The following is a 23,224-nucleotide window of genomic DNA, read 5'->3' as shown; positions in this document are numbered from 1 at the left end:
AAAAAAAAAATTAAAAGGGAGTGGTGATTAAACAAACTTGGAGATTCCTGAATACTCCAGCCCTTTTTGGAAACCTACAATGCGTGCAGGCCACATATTCCATAAAGTTTTGCAGTTAGGAAATAAACATGATTAGATTAATTTAAACAAGGAATTTTCAGAATTCAATTTCTACTTCCTTAAATACTTGTTAACTTGCCCAAATATATGCTTGGGGATCAGTGTCACATCATTTTTTACCCAGTTTTTTGATTCTAGGCTTGTCTTCAGTTGTAATATAGTAACTTCAATTACAGTAAAATATTTGGCAATTACTTTGAGCTGAAAATGATTTTAGAAGCTTCTTCTTTGCTCAACACTTTAGTTGTCTTCTTTGTGATGGGTATCAATCACTGGCAAACAATTACTTCCTTACCTTCTCCAATGGACTCAGAGATTACCCCAGCAAATAAAATACTGACTCATTTACTAGAACTTTTTTTTTTTTTTTTTTGTGGCAGATTTCTTTCCTATAACCTTCACTTCTGAGATTTTCATCTCAATTTTTATTTTGGCTCAGATAGAGAGAGTTACTTTAAGTGAGACTCTTCTTTTGATATTGATACAGGAACTTACCTCTGAGAGAAAAATATTATGGAGTACAAATTGATAAACTGATTATTTGCTGATACCACAATAACAGTCAATGGTTTGTAGATGAGCCACATAGTGTAAATCCATACAGATCCCAAGGTACTAATGTTTCTCCACATCTTATAATGTTTTTGACAGTGAAATCTTCAGAATGGTTGTACTTTTACTTTTTAAATATAATTAAGATAGGGCTGAATCTCTAGTAGGTCTCATCTGTGTTTGAATCACTATCAGGAGAACCCGCTCCTGATGTTTAACATGGGTTCTTTTCTATTTCCTAAGTGTCTTGTCTGGGTTGAGAAATAAAGGGAAAGAGCGCAAGAGAGAGAAATTTAAAGCTGCTGGGTGTCCGGGGGAGACATCACATGTCGGCAGGATCCGTGATGTTCCCCCAGCGGTAAAACCAGTAAGTTTTTATTAGTGATTTTCAAAAGGGGAGGGAGTGTACGAATAGGGTGTGGATCACAGAGATCACATACTTCACAAGGTAATAAAATATCACAAAGCAAATGGAGGCAGGGCGAGATCACAGGACCACCAGATGAGGTGAAATTAAAATTGCTAATGAAGTTTTGGACACACATTGTCATTGATAACATCTTAACAGGAAACAGGGTTTGAAAGCAGATAACCTGTCTGACCACAATTTATTAGGTGGGAATTTTCCTCCACTTAATAAGCCTGGGAGACTTACTAATAGGAGACCGGGGCTTATTTCATCCCTTCGACTTCTACCATAAAAGACGGGGACACCTTACAAAGGGGCCATCTATAAGCCTACCTTCAGGGCGCATTCTCTTTCTCAGGGATGTTCCTTGCTGAGAAAAAGAATTCAGCGATATTTCTCCTATTTGCTGATGAAAGAGGAGAAATATAGCTCTGTTCCGTCCGGCTCACCGGCAGCAAGTTCAGAGTTACCTCTGTTGTTCCCCGAACATCAATGTTATCCTGTTCTTTTTTTTAAAATGCCCAGATTTCATATTGTTCAAACACACATGCTCTACAAACAATTTGTGCAGTTGATACAATCACAGGGTCCTGAGGCGACATTCATCCTCCTCAGTTTACAAAGAAGATGACGGGATTAGGAGATTAAAGTAAAGACACGCATAGGAAATCACAAGGATATTCATTGGGGAAGTGATAAGTGTCCATGAAATCTTTACAATTTATGTTCAGAGATTACAGTAAAGACAGGTGTAAGAAATAATAAAAGTATTAATTTGGGAAACTAATAAATCTGCACAATTTATGTTCTTCTGCCACGGCTTCAGTCGGTCCCTCCATTCAGGGTCCCTGACTTCCCACAACAAATCACTTGTAAACAATTTTACTTACATTTTTGAAGAAGTGGATGCCTTTTAAACTGCCAAATAAATAGGAAACTGAATGTCTTTTGTTCTTGCTGTTTTTTTTTTTTTTTTTTTTTTTTGAGACTGAGTCTTGCTCTGTAACCCAGGCTGGAGTGCAGTGGCATGATCTCGTCTCACTGCAACCTCTGCCTCCCGGGTTCAAGCGTTTCTACTGCCTCAGCCTCCTGAGTAGCTGGGATTACACGCACACATCACACCCGACTATTTTTTTGTATTTTTGGTAGAGACGGGGTTTCTATTCTAATGATGTGGTGGTTTTGTTATCTCAAAACAGAATCCCATCTCATATATCAGAATTACTTATCTTTATCTATGACCTTTCCCCCTAAACACTTCCCATTAAAATGTTGTGGCCGGGGATAGACACCATGATATTGGTGTCATCTGACTGAGATTAGAGTAGCATTTTAAAATCTTTTATTCTTTAAAAATAAAATAGTGTATGCATTATATTGACATATAAAGAGAATCTTTTTTGTCAGCTTTCATACAAATAATATTGGAAGCATCAATGCATGTAAATGAAACTGGTTATTTCAAAACTGTCATTAGGTAAATATGTAGATATTTGTCCTAAACTGCTTATTCTGAATGATAGTACTAATAAATAATACTATGTTGTACTAAACACCTAGACATAAGGTAAATCTTACAAATGATATCATTTCTGATCAAACTTTCTCAATTTGGTTGGGAAAATCTAATTTGAGTTGCTTTAATGATACATTTAATCTAATGCCTAATTTGGTAACACCATTTAGATGCAGTATGCAATCTTTAATCTCAATACTATGTGTTAGAATCCTCATGCAGAGGACAAAAAAAGTACATATAAATAATCTTCCTCACCACCTGTTAGCATCATTATTTTATAATATGTATATGTATGACTGTATGTATGTATACACATAAACACACACACATAGATATGCAACATATATACCAACTCATCAAAATGGTATATGACTGAATTCTGGAGTTCTTTTCTTTGAGCATTAAATTACGACACTTTTCTGAAAGTGAAAATGGTTTTATAAATCAAGAGGATGAAAACTAAATATTACCAGATCCATACCATCACAAATTCCTAACACTGAAAAAAACTGTTCATTTTAGGCAGCCAACACAAGTTATAAAGTGAGTGAATACATTTCAAAAATCAATGCCAATTGAAATAAAAATCTCCTATCTCAAATCTAGATGCACTTCAGACAACAGCAAATAGAACATCACAAAAGAACATTGATGTTACAAAAGAACACTCAAGAAAATGAAGGTCAGTTTGCTGTGGTTGTTGTATTAAGCTCAGCAGGAAGAATTCATGTAGGCTTCTCAAAGGAAACACAAAAGATCAAATCTCAGGTGACACTTTTTATTGAACTGAAACAAAATCAGCTCATATAAGCAGGAAAGTTAGCTATAAACAAATATAAAAACAATATACATTAGTAATAATATAATTCCTTATATTATTCTACCAGGTCTCTCTCTCTCTCTCTCACACACACACACACACACACCCTTCCTCAACAATATCCTAAGTGCACACTAACACGCACACACTGACATGTGTATATGAAAACATACATGCTCCCTCAACTATATATTTAAAACATAAGGAGGGCAATACATGATCATGATGTAAATACATAATTTTTCTTTTATAAACTCATCTAAATTCCTGTTGAACTGAACAAAACTAACTCACTACCTGAAATTATTAAATCATTCATCAATATGCAATAATATGGACAGATGTTTTGAAAGATAAACTGCAGAAAGTAAACAGGAATGAAGCTGAAGCTGAAGCTGACCAAATCACAATTCATCACATGTAAGTGAAATATCTTATCTAAATAGCAGAAGAGACATTAGGTGGAATCCACCAATATCTCTTGATGAAGAGCCACAGACATGCCGAGCTGAAAGAGATTATCCTGAAACTGACTCACTAATGACAACTGTCATGTTTAACTAGTTATTAGCTGACATGTATTAAGTACAAACGTGTGTCAAACACTGTTCTAAAGGCGTTACCATTTTTCCTTTTTAACTTAATATAAATTATAACGTGGGTTGCAGTTTTACTTTAAATTTACAATAGAGGACTCTGAAGTTTTGATAATCTAAACAAATTGAGCAAGATTACTCAATTACTGGTTGCAGAGCTAGAGTCCAAACTCAGTCAGTCTGGCTATAGAGGTCGTTGAGTTCTTCATTACGCTACCATGTTATTTCTCAGGTTTATCACGTTTGTTAAAGAAGGTGTCTTAGTTCTTCCCAGTCCGTCATCATTGAAAAATTTGAGAAAGTATTAAATTCATGGAAAAACATCAAGTAATGGAATGGAAAAATAAAAAAAGCAAGAAAAAGAGTTTAGAAGATAAAAATATGATTACTAAATTTAAAATTAAAATAAATACAGTAGACTGTTAAAAGAACAGAATTGGTTTATTACACTAAAATTGTAACAAGCTAATGCAGTACTATAAATAAAGAATGGGGAGATAGAATTTATTTTAAAAGTAAGATTCATGAAGAGCATGAGTGAGAGTAAAAATATACAGCATGCATAATAGAATTTTCATAAAGAGAAGACTGATATTTCATTAAGAAGAGGCAATGAGAAAGAGAGAGAGACAGCTTTTCTTAAAAGACTTGAATTGGATGAAAAAAGACTCAGCACCAAGCAAAATATATAAAAAAGAATTGTATTATGTAATGGTTCCAAGTTAATATCAATCATTTTTAGCTACTCCATTTCAGTTTTTCTTATTTCAGTGAGTTTAAATATTTAACGTATTTAACGTCAGGGAATTAATGTAACCTTACAACTAGTCTCTTGGTATACTTTCTCCTTGACAGTTTGTAGCCCACTTGAATGGTACACTCATAAATCAAGTTGCTTCATATATGTGAGTTTATTTCTAGACTTTGCAGCATTTTCCATACTATTTTAATTACTGTATCATTATATATATTTTTTCACTATTTTAATTACTATATCACCATCATTATCATCATCATCATCAAATAGATTATGTTTCTGAATTTTAATAAATGTTGAGACTTTGAACATATAAAAGAGATTCACTTTAATAATAATTTGGTAAAGAAAGTATTCATTATAAGTGGGGAACTGAAGTCAAAAGAGATGAAGCAATTTTCAGTGGCTACTCAGCAGTGTAGCCACAACACTTCTAGAACACTATTTTATTTCTTAAGAATGTATTTTAATATCTGGCAATCCTAGTCCACTATCATTATCACTCTTTAAAAATATTATTTACTATATTTGCTTACTTGTTTTCCCAGATAAATTTCAATACATATTGTATTAAATTGATATTTAATTAATATGTTATTACAATATTGTTAGTGGAAAATATTAATGGAGAAAATATATGTATAGAATTATTTTTCCCTTCAGAAAATGACTAAGCTCTCTGTTTATTCAAAATTGCCCTTAAATTCCCACAAGATTTTTATTACATTTATTTTCTTATATTACATATTTTGATATCCTCGTGGATGTATTATTTTCTATTATTTTCTTAAGGCGTTTTGTTTGCCTGTTGGTAGGCTATTCATTATTATTTATTTTGTATCTAGCAACTTTCTTTGTTTAAGTACATCTTTTCAGGTTTTTAAAATAATACTCTATGGGGCTTTCCATGTAAATATGCATGCCACCCACAACTAAATAAGCATATTTTATTTTAAATATCAATGTTGAATATTTGTAAATTTCAAATTGTGTATATTAAAGGCTTATTTTACTGTCAAAACTTACTAAACAAAGACAAACAATAAAGTAATAGAAGATGATCTTTTCTTTGGCATAAATTTACCATATAATAAGAATAATTTATTTCAGGATAAAGTTTATATACCTTCTTGAGTTGATTAGTCTATTAATTGGTTTAATAAACAATGTTTTCAGAACTATTTAGAAATTATAATATCTGAAAGCACTTTATATGTATCAACATCCTTTTGTTTCCTCTCATATAAAACATCAATTACACTAAGCAGAAAATATTTGAGTCATATTTTTTTCCCTCAAAACACCATGGGTTAATCTACCATACCTTGCTATTAGTGTTTTAGATTAAAGAAATTGTTTTCTTCCTCACTTTGTTACATTTCCAGTGAGAAAAACAAAACAAAACAAAATTCTTTTGCTGTCACAGTCTTGGAAAGACAAACTGGAAGTCAGTTTCCCTCTCATGGTTAGATTGGACTGCTATATGTGCCTTTATAACCATACACTACTTGACATCCTGACAAACTGCTTTGTTCCTCTGGTTCTCCCTGAGAGAAGAAAGATAGGAATCTGAGAAGCCAATCTGTGGTCCAGAAAGAGCAGCTTGCCATATCTGCCTTCAGTTACTTCCATCTAGAAATGAAGAGGCCAGGATGTATGATAGAAAAATGCTGTAGTTGTTGACTTGAAGCCAGACATGTGAGATGAACATGCTATGGTGCACAGTTTTTTCTCCTCCTTTTTGCCCATACGCACAATAAATGGACTTTAAAATACATTCCTTACAAAATTATTATGAAAATGAATCTCTTTTATAGGTGTAAAATCTCAGCATTTATTAAAACTCAAACATAATCTATTTGATAATGATAATAATGGTGATGATATAGTAATTAAAATAGTGAATATATATAAAATGGTACAGTAATTGAAATAGTATAGAAAATGCTGCAAAGTCTAGAAATAAACTCACATATATGTAGCAATTTGATTTATGAGTGTACCATTCAAGTGGGCTACAAACTGTCAAGGAGAAAGTATACCAAGAGACTAGTGTAAGGTTACATTAATTCCCTGATGTTAAAAGTTTAACAAGGTACAGATTAGGTCATTTTCTTTTATCATAATCTAGTAAGGTTAAATATTTTAAGTGAACATTTTTTACTCTTTTTAAAAATTATTTCAATAGTTTTGGGGTACAGGTGGTTCTTTATTGATAATTTCTGAGATTTTAGAGCACTCATCACCTGAGCAGTGTACACTGTACCCAATGTTTGGTCTTTGATCCCTCACCCCCCTTTCAGCTTTCTCCCCCAAGTCCCCAAAGTCCATTATATCATTTTTATGCCTTTAAGTCCTTATAGCTTAACTCCCACTTATAAATGAGAGTTACAAGTTTTACCATTCCTGAGATACTTCACTTAGAATAATGGCCTCCTGCTCCATCCAAGTTGCTGCAAAAGACATTATTTTATTCCTTTTTATGGTTGAGTAGTATTCCATGGTATGTGTGTATATATGTATGTGTGTGAATGTATATATAGTAAGATTTTCTTTATTCACCCTTTGGTTGATGGACAGTTAGGTTGGTTTCATGTCCTTGCGGTTGCAAACTGTGCTGCTATAAAAAATGTGTATGCACGTGTCTTTTTCATGTAATGACTTCTTTTCCTTTGGGTAGATACCCAGTAGTTGGATTGCTGGATTGAATGGTAGGTCTACTTTCGGTTCTTTAAGGAATCTCCATACTGTTTTCCACAGTGGTTGTACTAATTTATATTTAAGTGAGATTGTTGACACGCAATTTTAAAAAATGAAATTCTTCTCTGATTGGAAGTTAAGAAAACTATTCCTACTTAATCCTTTGTTCAAAGAAAATTCAAAGGGAAATTTCAGACTCTAAAGAAAGCATTTCAAAAGAGAGCACTTCATAGTACTATGAGAACATAATTAATTCTAGACTCAAAATAAAGCTCATAGTTACAAAAGCCTTAATTGATAAAGAAGAAAGAATAAAAAGTTAAAGTTTCTTAGATGAATTCAGTAAAGTTGCATGATACAAAATCAACATATAAAAAGTTAAAGTTACTGAGAACTTGTAACCATTTTTATTTCATTGGACAAATAAACATTTAATGTAATGTATAGACACAGGACATACATCAGTCTGCACAATTATACATAGAGAGAGACTGTATACAATGTATACAGATAGCCTAGAAATTATGAATTAAGGATTTAGTGGGGTGAAGAAAATAAAATAAATGGACAAATTATCTATTATTTTAGAAGATTATTAGTATTATGGATAAAATAAGCCAGAAAGGAAAAAAAGGAAATGCCAGGGGTGAGGTCTCTATGTGCTTGTTACCGTGTTTGCAATTTTAAACAAGACAGTCTGCAAAGATATGAAGAAGGTGAGAGTGCAGTATGCCATATGTATATCTGGAGAAGTGAATTACAGGCTGACTGAACAGCAGCATGTTCAAATTCCTGAGGTGCAGTGGAGCCTGCTGTGCACCAGGAATAGTGAGTAGCCCCTGTGGCTTCCCAAGGAGAGTATAGTAATAGAAAACATAGTCAGAGAGTTATTGGGGATTACTGACAGATCATTGGGAAAGGTGATAAAATACCCATTTTGAAAAGTATGAAGATAAGATTTGTTCATAGGTAAGATTTTTCTGACTTTAGAAGGTTAGAAATATTATTTACATTTTTCCAGGCAACAAGAAACTATGGAAGGCAATCTTTTATAAAAATGATATAACTTTAATCTAAAAGTTACACAAAAATGGAAACAAAAGATGAATATACTTGGTTTTCTAATTTAATTGTTAAAATATAAAATATCTGAATGGAAATAAAGTGACCACCTAGAGGAAAGGCTACATCACAATGGGTTGACATTGCTGCAGGGCACGACCATCCCAGATGAGACTGCGCAGTTGACGATGCCATTGTCCATGAATAAGATTCCAGGGTTATCATGAATTCCCCTGCCCTAAACTTGGAGTCAGATACTCTCCTTGAACTTCCACTTTTTTTTAGGGCAGGTTAGCATTAGATAATGAAATATGGATGCTATGGATTCCATTGCATTATTTTATATGAGCACTGAGGGAAGATACTAGTTATGAGCCAGTTTAGTGAAAGAGAGGAAGAGAAAAAAAAAAAGGAGGGATTGCATTTCAAAAAGACATTAATTGATACTGAAATTTCCTGTAATTGTCTTGACATATTTTATGTCTCCTATGCCTGTACATTATTTAGTGCTTCTGCAGCCTCTCTTAAAGAATCTTGTGCAACAAATAGGGAGAATTTCCCCCCTAATACTCTCCTATTCATTTTCATGGACATTAATACCCAAACAAGCCAACCAGACATCATGCTCCTTGTATAAATTTGTGAGGAAATTAGATAAATGTTTTATTGATAATGTTCTTTGATAAATTATAAATGGTCATGGCTGTGCAGTTCTCATAAACTTTCAGATTACCAATCTGTCTAGGGACTCACAATTCCAAATGTTGCAGTCCAATTAGCATTTGATAAAGGGATATTACCTGACCACCACCTTGCATTTGGCTAAAATGACTTAAAATAGTCTTGGCATATCTCAGTACTGACATTCAGCTAGAGCCAGAACATAGCAGTGTAAGAGCTGATACCATTCTTATATGTTGGGTGTTCGTTCTGATGGGCTGGTGTCCATGCAGTGCTAGTCATTAAATGTTTTTGGATTCAGCCCTTACTCATCTATAACAATACACATTCCCTAGATAGAGGAATAACTCAGTTCTGGGGGTGTTGATTGTTGAAGCATCCCTCCCAGAACATTCCATTATTATTTCCATATCCCCAAAGGACTACTGGTCCTGCAGGGATGAGAATAGTCCCTCAGTTTCCCTTAGGAAAAGGCTGTTTTCTATTTTTAGCTGAAAGGCTTGACCTTTGAGTAGTTAGTTCCATTGGTGAGCCAGTTTCTCTTTGCATTCAGAAGCTGGGGAGCATTATATTTTCTGCATCTGTTTCCATGCCGTCTTCATGATTTTATTATTTCTCTTGGGCTAACCAAACTGAACTGAGTGGACACATCTTCTGAAAGCCAGCAGTCTACGTGTGGTAGAGGTAATCTGACTTCAAAGAGTTGTGCTGTTCTGCATAAGCCAAAAATATTTAGAAAGATAATCAGTCAAGTATATTATATTCCTCCACTCCAAGCTGATTACAGTTCTATGTTTTTGTATATTTAAAAACATTTTAACTTTTTAATTGAAAACTTCTTACAAATCATCTTTACTTTAAAGAAGGAAGTGGGGTAGCTAGGCTCTCTTCTCCTATTTTCTTTCTTCAGATAACAAAGAAAACTAAAGCCAAAATTCTAATGTCTGTAGAAGGAAAAATAAAAACTACTTACAAGCTTTCAGGAAATTTTTTTCGATAACAGTTTTCCAGCTATCATTTTAGTCTGTCCTTTTATCTCAGATCTCTTTAGTCCAGAAAAGTCAATTTTTTTCTTCCTAAATAAAACATATTGCAGAAGCAAAAAGTGAGTTTTTTGTTATTAGATTAAATTGTCTCAGGAGTACTTCAATTCCATATTTTAAAATTTTTTATTTGAAAGTTATATTTTTTCAAGGATAAAAATATTTCTGAGAGGCTATCATCTGAACACTATTAAAATGAAGACAAGTAAGGTGTCAAACACTTATAGAAAAGTAAAAAAAGAAAAAAGAAAATTAAATTGTAAAAAATGAAGACGAAATCCCACTCAAATTAGTATCCAAGATAGCTATACCTTTGCACATGGCATTTTCTGTAAAAACAGAGATCAACACACACGTATTAAAATTGAATTACTTAAGCATAGCATGAATCTTATTATTTCCAATGCCAACGCAAAAGTAAAAACCTTTCTTTTACTCTGTTTTTATCTCCAGCCATATCCAAATCTTTAGAAGTTTTCCAGTTTCTGACTAGAGTGAGATTTCCTTTCCACACAACTAATCATGGTTAGTATCATTTCAGATGCTGCTTGACCCTTCATATATCAGGTTATGTAAAATGTTTCTTCAATTATGTTGTTCATTTTTTATTGAGCTGTTTGTATTCCCATTATTAGGTGACAATACTTAATGACATATTCGGAGGCAAGCACTTTTTTGCTGACTTGTAAATGTGGTCGACCAGAATGTGGATTGCCATTAATACAGTCTAATTTATCAATTATTTTCTTCTATAGGTAGAAAGGTTGAGTACAAAGAAATTTTTGCCAATCACAACTTGAACAGATTTTCTCCCATATTTTCTTCTGGAAAAAAGAGTCTATTTTATACATTTTTTTCTTTTCATGTTTACTTTTTACTTTTTAAACTTTTATTCACATTTTTCATAGCCAATATCTTTTTTGATCCTCACATTAACTACCTGAGATGTACAAATCAGGCTTTATTATTTTATTTTACATATAGGAAATATAATGAGAATTAAGGCCGGGTGTGGTGGCTCACGCCTGTGATCCCAGCACTTTTGGAGGCCGTGGCGGGCTGATCACAAGGTCAGGAGTTTGAGACCAGCCTGATCAACATGGTGAAATCCCATCTCTACTAAAAATACAAAAATTAGCCCAGTGTGGTGGTGTGTGCCTGTAACCCAGCTACTCAGGAGGCTGAGGCAGGAGAATTGCTTGAACCAGGAGAAGGAGGTTGCAGTGAGTGGAGATTGCACCACTTCACACCAGCCTGGGTAACAGAGCAAGACTCTGTCTCAAAAAGAAAGAAAAAGAAAAAAGAAAGAAAGAGAAAGAAAAAGGAAAAGAAAAAAAGGAGGATTAAAATATTAAGTGATATTCTAAAGGTTATACAGCTGTCAAATTGTGGTGTTAATTCTAGAATTGAGCCCCAGTCTAGTGCAACGTCTTCTCAACTACTCTACAAACACAGGAACATCTCAATCAAGAAGATGAATTTAAATCCCAGGCATAAAATTATCTTTATTACTGGGAAAATAACTAAGAGTTATAGCAATTTAGTATTGATGAAAAACAGGAGCTTCTTTTTACTAGCAGAAAATCTACAAAATATATTATATTAATATATTAATGGCAAAATTTGCACGAGAGACACAAATCAATTGGCGTTTGATATTTTCATTAGTAAAATAAATTAGGTACAGTCTGCAAGAATATAACATTCAAATTAGAAAACCTATGAAAAACAGGCCTCATTTAAAGAAACATGGCATTAAAATGCCAAAGCCAAGGGATTCTTTCAAGAATATTTATAAGAGAGTCAGTGTATAATTCTGCACCTGTTGTTAAGAGGAGGTATAACTGGTCAAGTTCCTATTTGAATTAGCATCAAAGATTTTAAAAAATAGCCTCTCTGTAAGTTTTCCCGTTCTTGTGAATAGAGATTTGTCTTTTGCGAGGGAGGAGTGGCAAACTATCATTCTCTGCAGGCAGCACCTGTGAAATTTGGCAAACTTGAGTGTCTTAAGCTGCTGGCATGAATAGCTTTACACTATGGGTAAAGAGGCCACCAGTACTTTCTAATGAATGAATCCATGGAATGCTAATTTTGGTATCCTTGAATTATGTGACTAGTTCAATGTTTATGTGCTGTTTTGAAATGCAGTTCATCTCACTAAGTTTGAAAACATATTCTACAGCTTTAATTTTAAAGTTTTTATTTATTTTATTATTTTATTAAATTGCATTATTTTTATTATTTTATTAAAGTTTGTTTTGATGTTAAGCAATTTCAAAATTAATTTATTTTTATCCTAAAATTTATAGTTTTAGGAAACAAAATTAAACTGTATTAATACAAAAGTTGACTTTTATGCTTGCCATAAGATTAATAGTTAATAGTATGTTTATATGCATATATATAGTTCGGTGTGGTGCATTTTTATACAGTGTAGTTAAGTAAACAGACATATCAGGTAAATTATGTTTCATGGCAAATGAAGTCATTTAATAAGTATATAATAATAATAGTATTACATGTAAGTGTAGATTTTGCATCTTCTTATCTTTCTATGAATCTGTAGACTAACAATACAAGTATATTTAAAAGAATAATCAAGATGGTTTTGAACATTAGTAAAAAGTGTTTGTATAGGTTCACTTAAACATGAACAATATTTGAAAGAAATAAAGTTTAAGTGGAGAAATGCTTATGGTAATGTTTAACAAAATAAAAAATACTCAAATTAAGTGCAGCTTACCTGATTTTTCCTAAAATATTTTAACCTATTTCCTGTATTTGCTATATATATTTTCAGACCCCAGTTGAAATATTATCTCCTTTCTTGAAAACTTTTCTTAACCCCTTTCTCTACAACAAAGTTAGAAATTGTCTTTTGGAATTCAGTATTTCTCCATTTTGTCTTATTACATTTGTGTCGTATTTATTTGCTGTTTGTCTTTTCCAATAGAAAGCAAGCCCTCAGAGACAAGGATTGTGGTTTATTCATGGGGTAGCCCCTTGACTTAACATAATGAGTATCCAAAACATGTTTACAATAGATATAATATTGGGCCTATAAACATGAGAAAGGTAACACTAAATGTTGCCTGGAGAAAACCTTAACGATGTATATTTATGTCATATGCTATATTGCCTCAAATCTGGCTTGACTGAATTCTAAATATCACTCAGCAATAAAGTCACATTTTTGCTCCTTTCCTACAGTGACTTGAAAATGTTTACTATTTCCTTCAAGTCTCCCTGCCCCCCTTTCCTTCTAATGTTCTTTATTAGCAGCAGACCTATTATTTTTTCACACATAAAAATTAATAAAATAATTCATAATCAATATGATTTTGCAAGTCACACTCTCAAATTTCAGATGACAAAGATCATTTTTTTCTTTTCTTTTCTTTCTTTCTTTTTTTTTTCTTTTTTGAGACAGAATCTCACTCTGTCACCCAGGCTGGAGTGCAGTGGTCAGAGCTCAGCTCACTGCAACCTTCGCTTCCCAGGTTCAAGTGGTTCTCCCGCTTCAGCCTCCTGGGTAACTGGAATTACAGGTACCTGCCACCACACCTGGCTACTTTTTGTATTTTTAGTAGAGACGGGGTTTCAGCATGTTGCCTAGCCTGGTTTCAAACTCCTGGGCTCAAGCTATCCACCTGCCTCAGCCTTCCAAAGTGCTGGGATTACAGGTGTGAGCCACCGCTCCTGGCCGATCATGTTTGTTTGTTTGTTTGTTTGTTTTTTCCATGATACAGTCTTCTGACAGTGATCCATCTATTTTACCAAATGCAGAAATGTAATCTAAGCACTTTTAGGTATATTCTTTCCAAATCTAAAGTTCAACTGTGGTCTGTAATGTCCTTGCAATCAGTTATAAAATTCCTTCTCAAGGCTTTTTCTCTCCTTCTCTCTTGGGTTGATTCTAAACCCAGCATGGATTTTCTAAGCCCCACTGTTGGGGAGCTCCAGTTTTGTTTGCCTGTCCCTGCTGCCGCCATTGAGATGTATATGATCTGGATTCATCCTCTGAAGGACACAAAGCTACACAGGCCACTCAGCACCTTCCTCGTCTTTGTACTCAGGTCACTGAGGTCCTTTGTCCTTTCTTGGTCTGGACCCAAAGAAGCCCATGGCCATTCTACCAGCCTTTCTGAGACCCGCCCGTCTCTGTTGCTGGTGTCTCTGAAAAGCTGCACCCAGCCTCAATTCTGCAACTCTGCAGGTGGGCTACTGGCTCCCTTATGCCCTGATCCCCAAGTTTCACAGGGTTCAATTATGTCTCCCCCAACCCCTGCCCACCACAAATGCCACCTATACCAAGGCTCAACACAGAGGGCAAAGCACAAAAACTAACATCTGAGCTCGTTGGGTTTTCCTACAATTCTCTTGTCTAGAATGAGCTACCAAGTCATTTTCTGACTCATGCCTGCTTTCCAATATTTCTTGCTTCATATCTGGAAGGTGATTTTGAACTGAGAACTGAATAATTCAAAGATTTGGTTTTTAACTTAGGCAATGACTTCTCCACCTCAAATCATGGGTAACTCATGTTTAGCAGTCTTCATTAAAATAAAGATTCTCATAATACTAATAAATGAATTTGTTTGGGTTGCTGGGGATCTACCATTCAAAAACCAGGAAGTCTTGGCCAGGTGTGGTGGCTCACACCTGTAATGACAGCACTTTGGAAGGCCTAGGCAGACAGATCACCTGAGGTTGGGAGTTCAAGACCAGACTGACTAACATGGAGAAACCCTTTTTACTAAAAATACAAAGTTAGCTGAGCATGGTGGTGCATGCCTGTAATCCCAGCTACTTGGGAGGCTGAGGCAGGAGAATCGTTTGAACCTGGGAGACGGAGGTTGCTGTGAGCCGAGCTCACACCATTGTACTCCAGCCTGGGCAAAAAGAGCAAAACTCCATCTTAAAACAAATGAACAAACAAACAAAACTAGAAAGTATTTTCATAATTTCTGTAAGGTCAGGTTGCATCAATGTCGAATAGAAGATAAGACAGTTGTCATGGTTACAAGAATCAGCATATATAAAGTATCTAACATAATTTATATTCAATCAGTTTAATCAATATGTACTTCTTTTCTTTCTTCTCTTTTAGTTTCCTCTTTCTTATCTAATATTATCCAGCCTTTAAAACATTGAAGCATGGCTTTCACTCCATTATTGCTATCTTCTTCCATCAGTCTTAAAATAATGATCAACTAATTGACAGATCAAATGGCTTATCACTTCTTGTCAACCTGGAATCCTTAAAAACCATACTGGCTTTGCTCTTTTTTCAAATTCTCTCTTTTCAGTTTCTATGTTCTCACATCCTCCCGATGTGCTACTTCTGTAATCACACCATTATCATTCCAGACAATTCTTGTGTTGTACTTCCTTCTCCTCCCCCTCTTGTCTCTAATATTATGCCTTTTTTCAGGCTTGTTTTTATTTCCTTTGGTTCCAAGTCTAGAATTCTCACCCGAAAGAATATTTGTATATCTAGTTGGGATATAGTTCTCTGCCTCCTGTCTCAGATCATTTCAATTTTTCCTTCACATGCCAATCAGTGTATTTATTTTCCAAAAATAAAAACCGGATAAAGTGGCATCCTTATTTACTCTCTTTCATCTATAATTCTTCATAGCTCACAAAGAAAAAATTATATTGCCTTGGGCCTTCAAAATTTTACTCCTGCCTTTTTTCCCCAAACCTCCTTCAGTGGAGTCTAGAGATTAAAAACAGAATGTTTTATTCGAAAAGAGTCATGTTCAAATACTTATTGTCTCATAGTGAGAAAGACACATAGCTACACTATACCTCAGTTTATCTATAAACTGGGGAAATGTGTAGCTTTTCATCCAGATATTGTGAGATATTGAGAACTTATAATAGACTAATTTGATGAATTACCATACCCCAGTTTTTAAACAAGAATTTTATACAAATATATATTTAATTTACTTGGGGTCAATTTAAATAAATGCCTGGTTGAATTTCAAGTGTTTAATAAATGCTTGATATGTAGTAAGTACTCAAGAATTGGCAACCATGATTATCCCATATACACTTCTCATAGCTCTTTTAGATTTACATTTGCTTCCCATTAGTATTTTGGAAAAGTCTCTTAATATTTATTTATGAGTAAAAATTAAAGTAAGAATAATGGCTCCCCTCAAATTACAAGACTTATGCAGACTATATGAAAAATTTGAATTAGATGATTGGAAAAAGAAAAATGTTTGCATATGTTAAAATTGTAAGCTCACAGTAATTTAATTTTCAATGAAGAAAATAATAACTGAAGCATTATTTTAGGTTAAAAATTTGGACAATCAAGATTATTCAAAGAGGGAAGGCAGGGAAGAAGGTGAGCAGTATACTGGAATAATGTAAGCATTAGAGAAAAACTGCAATTAGTGCATTGCTAATAAGAATAGAAAAGAAGGAATCCATATGAGAAACTGAGTTCAACTGTGGTGGCTGAGGTGGCTAGGTACATAGCCTAAGAGATAGTGATTTTGTTAAACAATGATTGTTAGATCTTTAAGTGCATTACTAATTAAGGCTTTTTTAAAACTCTAAGTCAGATGTATTAATTTTCTTTTTTAAACAAAATATAAAGAAAACTTAAAAAAATCAATATATTATATTCTGGAGATTTTGAATATTAATACTCTCTTAATATGATTGCACTGTATTAGAATTTCTCTCTTCGAATTTTTTTTCACTTGTAACAAAATAGGAAACCAGGGCATGTGCCTCTTGTTGTGGGGTGAATAGAAGATGTTTGCTACACACACAAACACACATACACTCACACACCTTAGTCTTAATTGTCTTATTATTTCTAGACTTAATTTTAAGCACATTTCATGGTAAGATAATTTTGTTCCACAAGAAGTTAGCTACTATAGTAATGTGTGCATTATTTTACATATGTGCATCTTGGTATGGAGATAAGAGAATTAGAGAAATATTCACAAATTTTAATAAAATAGGACATAGTGATATATGTTGTGCTGTATTCTACCTTTTTACATATATTATAGACAACCTGCAATATTCAGATAATATGAAGTATGCAAACTAAGCAGAAATAGTTATTCATTAATTTATAATTTATAACCTACCCCTTTACAAAATCATGTTCGAGATGCATACATGAAGCTCTAGTTTAGCCTGGGGCTATAACCAGAAATCAAGGAGTTACATGCAAGTATCATTGGTAATTTTATTAAAAGCAAACATATTTGTCATTGGCATGATTATTGTTTTCTCCACGGAACATGAAATGTACACAATTATGATTTCTGGCTACTTTTACAATATTACTTTAATTTCCAAAAGTGGTTTCCGTTGCCCATTTGTATGCATACACACCAAAATTAAGAACAACCACTATATTAAAAATAATAACAAATTTCTAAATGCTTTGGAAAAGAAGTGTCATCTTCACAGTACTAAAATTCATGAACTCCCAATTCTACTAACAAATGGAAGAAAAGCATCAAGCATAAGTGAAACAGGGAACATTCCCAGAAACATTTCCATAAAAGAGCTTTTAACTATGTGTATACCATTAAAAACCTATTATTTAAAAATTCTATCATGACAGCATTACTAATTCTTGATTTTTGTTGAGTACTTTTAACAGCAACTTGAAAGGATTAATTCCCATATGCATTTGTTATCAGAAATGTAGTAATGCTTTGTGGAGATTCAACCAACAGAATTCATCTAGGTTTCTTGGAAAGATTATCTTTAGGAAAGGTCAGAGTCTTATCAAGCCAGGCATTGGCAGACACTTCTGATGCTAATTGGTGTATATACATTTACTGTTCTAGATGGTAAATCATCCTTAAATAACATGTGGACTTCAGCAGGTTACTAAACTTGTCACTAACCCTGTAGTAAAGAGGCACTGAGATATACCTCTCTATGACTTTTCCCAGCCTCCTCTGGAGGCTTGTTGCCTTGTCCTAAAAGCTCATGTTCCAGCTCTGTAGGACCAGTGACATCAAATGTTGACACTTTATTATTACTCATGTATTTAATGTTTGTGCATTATGCAAATTTAATATCCCTCCCAAAAGCATGAGTTAAAAATGTAAAAATGTAGGCTATCATTTTATAAATCAGATCATGCAATTTTATTTTTACCCATTTGCTCTGGAATAAAACTGAAGATGCTCATCTAATCCAATTGGTTTGTGTGACTCCTGCCTGTCTCTAGAGACTCTTCTAGAATCTTTCAAACCCTACTGCTTCCATTACTGCCCAAAATAATTATATGTCTTCCTAAAAGTGTAACTATAGCTGTAGCATCATAACTAGTCTATGTCGTTCCACTCCTGCCCTTCTTTTGAATTCATTCTCCACATAGCAGTCATGATGTTTATTTTGTAAAATCTAATTTTTTTCTACACTGATTTCCTTTTCACTAATGCTAAAATCTAAACCTGTTTCTAATGACTGACATAATCCTACTTTGTCACTCTCAGTGAACTCATGATGTTACAGCCACATTGATCTTTGTTATCCCTTTCTTGCCAAGCCGAGGCATCTGCACTCTACCTGGAACACATATCCTTTTGTACATCTTTGCAGAGAGCTAATTCTAATCATTTGGATTTCAGTTGAAATATCGCCTCCACAGAGAGGCTTTCTCAAGGCTCCCTAACCACTGTAGTCTTCATGCATTATTATCGATCATGTCACACCCTTAACCATTTCACAGCACTTATGCTTTCTTAATATTTTCCTGTTTATTTATTTTTTCACTTACATATTGAGAATGAAAGCCCCAGTGGGACTATTTCTCTTCTTTGCTATTGTATTTTAAATCCCCAATACAAGAAATGTAATAAGTGGTTTTTGGGTTTTTTTTTTGTTTTGCTTTTATATTTTGTTTTATGTGTCTGGTTTGACTTTTTTGAAACTTAGGTACAGAGATTTAAGTTACATTTCATAGTTACCATTTTCTTTCTAGACCAGGGACCCTGCCTCATTTCATGAATATATGGAGTTTGCCCTTTTAAACGTTTACCCTTATTCTGACTTCCATTCCCTTCCGCAAAAGACATACCTACCGTATGGGGTTTGATATATGTCCTTAAATGATGGATGTGCTATTGTAACATTTAGTGATGTACAAGTACACCTATTCAATTTGTATTAAGCATATTATGCATCGTGTTTGTTACATTTTTACATTATATTTTTAAGATACATCCATTCTTATCTGCCTATATTGTTTGACGTTTAATTGTTGTACAATATATATTTTTAGCATGCATCCATTATACTTTTCATCCATCATACTTTTTTAATCCATTCCCTCATGATGTGATTCCAAACTATCTATAACACCTACCACTGTATACTATGCCACAGTAAATATACTGCTGCACGTCCTGCCTCTGATTTATGGGGATTCTTCTGTAATATATGCTCAGAAGTAAAATTCCTAGGTTATAATGCAGATATTTATTTTAAGTAAGGCAGTAGATGTTTGGTAAATATTTGTTAAATCAATAATTTTGCACTGTATAATAAACTATTTTACATTATAATTTCATCCTATGGATGAGTATGAATTTCCCATAGATGCAGTGTATTACAAGTTCTTAGAGAATACAAGAATAGTCTTACTATAATCTATAAATGTTAGTTATCTATGGCTGCAAAACAAATATCCCTAAAACTTAGAAGATGCAAACAACAAACATTTATTATCCCGTAGTTTCCTGAGGTCAGGATTTGGGGAGTAGCTTAGTTAAGTATTCTTACTGAGAATCTCTCATGACATTGCAGTCCATCTACCCACCAGGCTGCAGTCATTTGCAGGCTTCACTGGGCCCGGGACATACCTACTTCCAAGATGACTCACTAGCATGGCTATTAGCAGGAGTTGTCAGATCCTTGATAGGTAGACTTGTCAAAGTGCTTTTTGAGTGTCCTTATGATGTGTTAGCTGGCTTCCTTTGAAGTTAGTGATTCAAAAGTTAGAGTGAGAAGGAAAACACAAAACCTTTTATGACTTATTCTCCAAAGTTACAGTCACTTTCATCAGTTGCTATCTGTTATATGCAAATCTTTTCCACACTCAAGGAAGGGGTAATTAAGCCCATTTCTGATGGAAGGACTTTCAAAGAACTTGTGAACATATTTCAAATTCACCACAAAATCTAGAGGATAAAATGGAGTACAATATTGTGTAAGTTCTGAATAAACACACCTACATATATTATATGTTTGATTCTGTAAACATTAAATGTCAACCTTGTGCTAAACACTTTCCTAAATAATATGAAGAATATAAATAGTTAACATTTACACTCTGAAGAAACTTACAATTGGATAAGAAAAAATGTGATATAAACAGCTTAAAAGACAATTTGATAATATACATTGAAACAAGTTTTACTACAACCCAATACAATACAAATATCTAAGATTGCACAGTCTTACATGATGTGATACATTAAACTACAAAAATTGTAACGGTATAACATGAGGGCACTGTTAACATAAGTGAAATTAACCGGATTCTATTTGGGAATAAACGTTTCACAATGAAGTTATAATGTTAGGTAAGATTTAAAGAATGATTGATTAGGTAGTTTTTAGATAAATTACCAATCTATTGGAGGCTATAGGCAGAAGAGTATGATATGCAAATCTACAGACTCATGAACATTGCAGGTGTGTTCAGGAATCTATAATTAAAGGTCATTGACAAATTTGATATATAGGTCCTGAGTATTTCATAAATTTTATACTAAAGAATATTACGAATTGATGCTTAGATTACAGACAATTGGCAAACTTTCATTTCAGTCAAGTCATTTGCTTCTACACATTAGCCAGGATAGACAGTTTAAACCTACGCTGCACATTTTGCATATGTTTTCTTAGCCATCCTAACAGCTCTATGTTGTAGATACTATTATATCCATATATTCCCAAAGTCATCATTGCAAATGACCAATACAGAATATTAAATCTGATAATGTCCTGTACCTGTTATAGTTTAAAGTTTCTATCTCATAAATTCAAGGAAAAGATGGAGTAAATGAAAGTGCATTTGTAGATAAGAGCAAGATCATGGAGAGCTTGGTAAGTCCACAGTGTGAATTAATTGTGGGCTGAATTGTTGGAGCAGGAGAATGATACTACCAGGTTTACTTGTTAAATATTTTACTATGGTGATAGTATAAAATGTAGCTAAGAAAGGTTGAAATTAGGGACAGGGGACATTAGACAACAGATGGCAAAGATTTTCACAGAAGAAGGGCATAAATAAAAGATACGTTGAGGAAATAGAATAGACATACCTTGTAGACTACAAGGATGTGTGAGAATGTGGAAGTCAGAAGCCTTTAGAAAAACGTCGATTTCTAACCCGGCATCTACATTGACAGAGATATTATGTACCACGTTAGGATAGCCACAGTAGTGGAATAGAAGTGGCTGTTGTTGTTATTATTACTATATTGGGTTCTTGAAAATTATACATTACTAGTTAATCTCAACATTTTAACTCATGAATATCCATCCAGAGTCGATTACTGTCAAGACATCCTATATCCACTTTACTTTGAGTGAAGGCTTTGTACACAGTTTTTGGTAGCACGATTTCGGAGTTCGCTTCTCCACCCACTACTCCCCACCCCTCACCATACACACACCTTTTACTGTTAAACAAGCAACCTAAACTCTCTTGGTCCTAGTTTCTTCGTCTATAAAATGAGGATAATAATATCTATCTGTATCAGTTAGGGCAAGCTGATAGAGCAAACTGTAACTTTTGGGAAAAAATGCTAACGGAATAAGAAAGACTGCTAACAAGGCAACTAAAAACAATCCTTTGTTTGCTAGCATCATCTACAGTTTAAAAGTCCTCATCACATCAGTAGCATTCTCATTCTTCACACTAAGCATGCTGCTCTAAACACAGATTGGCTTATTGTCCTTAGTGTTCAGAAACTGCACCTGTTCTTTTCTAATGGTATTTAAAAGAACATAATGCTGTAATTATCTACTGCATGAATTACAAGTATCCCCAGAACTGGTAAATACTGTAACACTACAAACTGAAATTATAATTCAACGCTTATTTGCATGTAGATGACCAAAAATATGTCTCTCTGTGCACTCTTCATCTAGTAGACAATACAATTACTACCGTTTCACTTTTAAAAGATAACTCTGTTTCTTTAAAATTACTGTCTGAGCTGAATACATTTTACAATTGGTTTGCATAGAGGAAACTATCAATAAGAACAAAAGGAATTTTAAAAATAAGATTTGTTTATTAGCTTTCTCATTCTGATGTCCCTAATCTTGATCCTTTCTTCAATGACAATAACTGAGTGGTTTTGTGGAAATGAGATTATCAGATGATATCAAATATGATTTATTTATACTTTGGAAAAGGAGATATGTATAAATAAAAACACAGTGAAAATTTTATTCTGACTGCTCTATATATACATGGCAGACTTGGCAAATCAAATCAGAACATTCAAGTATTTATTCTTATGAGATAATAATCAGACGTATCTATAAGATTTTAAAATTATTTTCTCTGTTCTACTGTAGAACTGGTATTGGTATAAAGACCTTTTTTGATCTAGTGTAAGTCAAGCTTTGATTAATAAATTGAGTCAGGAAGGATTTTCAAAGCATTAGCTATATTTAAGATATGTTACATCCAATATCCCTTTTCATCACATATGTAACAAATTAGTTTGCATGATTTAATCTTTCTCTTGATTCTCTGCTACTTCAGGAATAAGGTAAAGGCAACTCATCTTTTATGTGATAAACTGGTAAATCACAGCAAATATCAAATAGGAATTAATCCTAAGAAGCATAATTATTAACAAATAATGTGTATTGAGTGTGGAATTGTATCTCATTCTACCATTTTTGTCAGATATTGGGCAGACTTCTAAGAAATTAAA

General features: G+C 33.6%; 1 protein-coding gene across 2 annotated transcripts in view; it reads left to right on the top strand.

The window, feature by feature from the left end:
- BRINP3 (bone morphogenetic protein/retinoic acid inducible neural-specific 3) overlaps positions 1 to 23,224 on the top strand; it is a 398,700-nt gene that overhangs the window by 342,257 nt on the left and 33,219 nt on the right. The gene's annotated exons all lie outside the window — the stretch shown is intronic.

This window comes from Colobus angolensis, unplaced genomic scaffold (genome assembly GCF_000951035.1).
Source record: "Colobus angolensis palliatus isolate OR3802 unplaced genomic scaffold, Cang.pa_1.0 Scaffold132, whole genome shotgun sequence".
In the NCBI taxonomy this organism is placed as follows: domain Eukaryota; kingdom Metazoa; phylum Chordata; class Mammalia; order Primates; family Cercopithecidae; genus Colobus; species Colobus angolensis.
Note: the sequence above shows the minus strand (reverse complement) of the source record. Positions and strands in the feature narration are given on the sequence as shown.